Source organism: Montipora foliosa, chromosome 13 (genome assembly GCF_036669935.1).
Source record: "Montipora foliosa isolate CH-2021 chromosome 13, ASM3666993v2, whole genome shotgun sequence".
Taxonomy (NCBI): Eukaryota; Metazoa; Cnidaria; class Anthozoa; order Scleractinia; family Acroporidae; genus Montipora; species Montipora foliosa.
The window spans coordinates 21615891-21620890 of NC_090881.1; the positions used below are offsets into that span (position 1 = coordinate 21615891).

Sequence of the window (5000 nt, forward strand, 5' to 3'; positions counted from 1 at the left end):
CTAAAGATAGGAACAGAATTTCCTCTTCATTATGTCAAGCAGCAGGCTTCTCAGCAGTATGAATTCTTGCTATCTGCCGCTCGGCCTAGTAGACACCTAAAATTTTCTTGGAAGATGTTTTTTTCTTGCCTTTTTCTTCGTAAAGCAGATCCACAGAGCTCAAATTATTTAAAATATCGTAGGGGATATGTTTTCCCTGACTGCGATAATCTTTGTCCGCCATTTTGAAAATGAGATTCCGCTGACAATTAATCACGGGCGCAAAATGTCCACGATTTCTGGCAATGATACAACAAATGTGCCGCGGTTTCAAGATGCAAGACTTGGTAGTTTGTCACTGGGGAATCAACCAGTTTTGACCCATTGTACGTGACACGCTGTCCTCTAATTGGAAAGAGTATTTGACTAGGGACTTATAACAATGTTTGATGTTGTAGTTCATCCTTCCACAAAAAAAAAAAGAAAAACAAACAAACATGAGAAAATCGTGCTAAATTGCAGAATACCCCGCAACTTATTTGCATTTAATTGAATAAGAATAAGCTCTATTGCTCTATTGATGTGTTTTTGCCTGTTGAGAGAAAATTAATGGAGGTTATTCCTTGAGAATGGAATTTCGCGTTAGGCCCAGGTCAAACGTCGACCTTTTCATGTACTCAAATGTAAGGAACTTAATTCATTCCATAAAGAACATGAAAAGATCGACGTTTGAATCAATCAAGTTCGACTCATCCAATTTGGGTCGACCCAAGAATTAGCAATCTGTCCGTACTATGTTATATGATGTTATCTGTCTCTTTTTTAAATTCCTTGTTTTTACCCTGGAAATATCTTTTTGGGGTAAGGTCTCTTGATTGCTGTTTCAAGTTTTGATCCGAATAATAGAGCAAGGCTCGCTGTACGGCTGAGACTAACTTTTTTTTTCCTTGCCAAGATATTGTAATTGACATTTGTTTTGTCCTAGATACAGTTATGCTACGGAGGGTGGTCGTTCTTTTACAGTTCGTTCTATTAGGGATTGGAACTCTGTACCAAGATCTTTGAGAGTTTTGAACAGTGACTCACGTTTTAAAGAAGCCTTTTTAAGAAATTTTTAGTCACTCAGAAAAAGGACTTTCGTTTTTAACTTTTCTATTCATCTATCCTTTTTTCTTGGGACCAGTCGTTAAGTACCTTGTTTTTTCTCCCAACTGAAGCGTTTAGCTGCCATGACAGCAGAAAGATTTTTTCGTGAAGCCGGGTGCCACACAAATATGCCGCGGTTTCAAGGTGCAAGACTTGATAGTTTGTCATTGGGGAATCAATCAGTTTTGACCCATTTTACGTGACACCCTGTCCTCTAATCGGAAAAAGTATTTGACTTGGGACTTATAACAATGTTTGATGTTGTAGTTTACCCTGCCATAAAAAAAAAAAAAAAAACCAGACATGAGAACATCGGGCTAAATTGCAGAATACCCCGCAATTTATTTGCATTTAAATGAACAAGAATAAGCTCTATATGTGATTGGTTGATTCTTTGTAAACTTGAACTTGAACTTGAACTTTATTTAAGCACGGTAAATCTATCGGATAAAATAATAATAATAATAAAAATTACAATCTACTTTAATCTATATCAGAAATTAAAACAGAAAATAAAAAAAATAAAAAAATTCTGCTTTACATAGATGCCGTGTGCGTTTAGTCGTTTCAGACGAAGAAATCGCGACAACCATTTCGAAAAAATTGAAGTGATTTTGCTTGCCGCAATTCAGGGGACAAGCTGTTCCAGATAACCGCACCATTATAGCTAAAGCTATTTTTCAGGAAATTGGTGCGGGGCAATGGAAAAGCTAGTTTGTTTTCAGAGTTCCTTAAATTATAAGGGTGGATCATACTTAGTGAAGAGAAAACCAAGATAGTCGGGCGCAAGACCATGAATAGATTTAGAAACCATGGTGGCCACTTGTATTTGTCGCTGAGTATCCAACCATTTCCAGTTGAGTTGCTCAAAAAGAGGATCAACGCTTGTGTCATAACTGGAGAAGGTTAGAATACGGGCAGCCCGCTTTTTCAACTTTTGGAGCTTATTCGAAAGACTTTTGTTACAATGCCCCCAGACCTCGCTGCAGTAATTAAAGTACGGTTGAACTAAGGCATTGAAAACGCACTCCAGCGTGGTTCGGTTAACAAAAGGCCTACAACGTTTAATTGCTCCAATGCCCGATGCGATTTTCTTGGCTGTTTTTTCAATATGTATATTCCATGAAAGGTTTTCGTCTATATGCACACCCAGAGATTTAACCGAGCTAACCATTGATCGTTTCTATGTTGTTACTGGCCGGCAAAGGTCAGGTGGGTATCGTCGGCATACATACGTGCAACTGAATTAGACAGGCAATTAGGAAGATCATTTATGTATAAAATAAAAAGCAAACGTCCTAGAATTGTTCCTTGCGGAATACCACAAGTGACACTTTGACTATTTGATAGCGAACCATTTACGAAACACTGTTAATTGCGATTATCTAGGTATGACTTAAACCATTCATAAACGATACCGTGGATACCATATTCGAATAATTTGGACAGAAGAATTGTATGGTCAACGATATCGAAAGCTTTTTTTAGATCGAGAAAAACTACTGCATTTACAGTGCCTTTATCAATGTTGAAAGCCCAATTGTTTGTGGCCTCCAAGAAAGCAGTATCAGTTGAGTGGACCGAACGAAAAGCAGATTGTTGGCTGGAAATCAAATTGTTTTTAGTAAGATAACCGTAAACCTGGTCGTAAATGATACGCTCAAACACCTTAGCTACTATAGGGACGATAGAAATTGGGCGATAATTGTTTAAGTCGGAGTGATTTCCCTCTTTGAAGAGTGGAATAGCTTTTGCGCATTTCCATTCCTGAGGGAAAATACCTGATCTGATGGACTGATTAAAAATAAAACACAAAGGATCAGCAATCTGATCGGCGCATTCCCTAAGAAGTCGCGCAGATATCATATCTAAGCCTGTGGCTTTCGATTTACAAAGCTTAGACAAAAGTGAGAACACTTTAGAAGGATTAATACTTTTTAACTCAAAACATTTATCAGTTCCTTCGAGGTAGTGTTGATGTGATCGACCATTATTGGAATACAACAAATGTGCCGCGGTTTCAAGGTAAAGACATAGTAGTTTGTCACTGGGGAATCAACCAGTTTTGACCCATTGTACGTGACACGCTGTCCTCTAATCGGAAAGAGTATTTGACTTGGGACATAACAATGTTTGATGTTGTAGTTCACCCTTCCACAAAAAAAAAGAAAAACAAACAAACATGAGAAAATCGTGCTAAATTGCAGAATACCCCGCGACTTATTTGCATTTAATTGAATAAGATTAAGCTCTATGGCTCTATATTTTTGCCTGTTGAGAGAAAATTAATGGAGGTTATTCCTTGAGAATGGTATTTCGCGTTAGGCCCAGGTCAAACGTCGACCTTTTCATGTACTCAAATGTAAGGAACTTAATTCATTCCATAAAGAACATGAAAAGATCGACGTTTGAATCAATCAAGTTCGACTCATCCAATTTGGGTCGACCCAAGAATTAGCAATCTGTCCGTACTATGTTATATGATGTTATCTGTCTCTTTTTTAAATTCCTTGTTTTTACCCTGGAAATATCTTTTTGGGGTAGAGGTCTCTTGATTGCTGTTTCAAGTTTTGATCCAAATAATAGAGCAAGGCTCGCTGTACGGCTGAGACTAACTTTTTTTTTCCTTGCCAAGATATTGTAATTGAAATTTGTTTTGTCCTAGATATAGTTATGCTACGGAGGGTGGTCGTTCTTTTACAGTTCGTTCTATTAGGGATTGAAACTCTTTACCAAGATCTTTGAGAGTTTTGGACAGTGACTCACGTTTTAAAAGAAGCCTTTTTAAGAAATTTTTAGTCACTCAGAAAAAGGACTTTCGTTTTTAACTTTTCTATCTATCTATCTATCTATCTATCTATCTATCTATCTATCTATCTATCTATCTATCTATCTATCTATCTATCTATCCATACGTATATCTGAGGATTGAACTAATCAATAAGACATAACTTCTTCTGTGACTCTGAGTTTCACGCTTACGCGATCATCAGACAGTTTTGACCCATTGCACGTGACACGCTGTCCTCTAACCGGAAAGAGTATTTGACTTGGGACTTATAACAATGTTTGATGTTGTAGTTTACCCTTCCATAAAAAAAAAAACAAACATGAGAACATCGGGCTAACATCGGGTTGATTCTTTGTAAACTTGAACTTGAACTTTATTTTTATTGAAACACGGTAAATCTATCAGATAAAATAATAATAATAAAAATTACAATCTAGTTTAATATATATATGAAATTAAAAGAGAAAATGAAGGAAATAAAAAAATTCTGCTTTACATAGATGCCGTGTGCGTTTAGTCGTTTCAGACGAAGAAATCGCGACAACCATTTCGAAAAAATTGAAGTGATTTTGCTTGCCGCAATTCAGGGGACAAGCTGTTCCAGATAACCGCACCATTATAGCTAAAGCTATTTTTCAGGAAATTGGTACGGGGCAATGGAAAAGCTACTTTGTTTTCAGAGTTCCTTAAATTATAAGGGTGGATCATATTTAGTGAAAAGAAAACCAAGATAGTCGGGCGCAAGACCATGAATAGATTTAGAAACCATGGTGGCCACTTGTATTTGTCGCTGAGTATCCAACCATTTCCAGTTGAGTTGCTCAAAAAGAGGATCAACGCTTGTGTCATAACTGGAGAAGGTTAGAATACGGGCAGCCCGCTTTTTCAACTTTTGGAGCTTATTCGAAAGACTTTTGTTACAATGCCCCCAGACCTCGCTGCAGTAATTAAAGTACGGTTGAACTAAGGCATTGAAAACGCACTCCAGCGTGGTTCGGTTAACAAAAGGCCTACAACGTTTAATTGCTCCAATGCCCGATGCGATTTTCTTGGCTGTTTTTTCAATATGTATATTCCATGAAAG

General features: G+C 37.3%; 2 pseudogenes; both read right to left on the reverse strand.

Moving 5' to 3' along the window:
- Nucleotides 1-1198: 1198 nt before the first annotated feature.
- On the reverse strand, nucleotides 1199-2299 carry LOC137981832 (uncharacterized; annotated as a pseudogene).
- A 2110-nt stretch (nucleotides 2300-4409) lies between these two features.
- The window catches only part of LOC137981833 (uncharacterized), a 636-nt pseudogene continuing 45 nt past the window's right edge, over nucleotides 4410-5000 (reverse strand).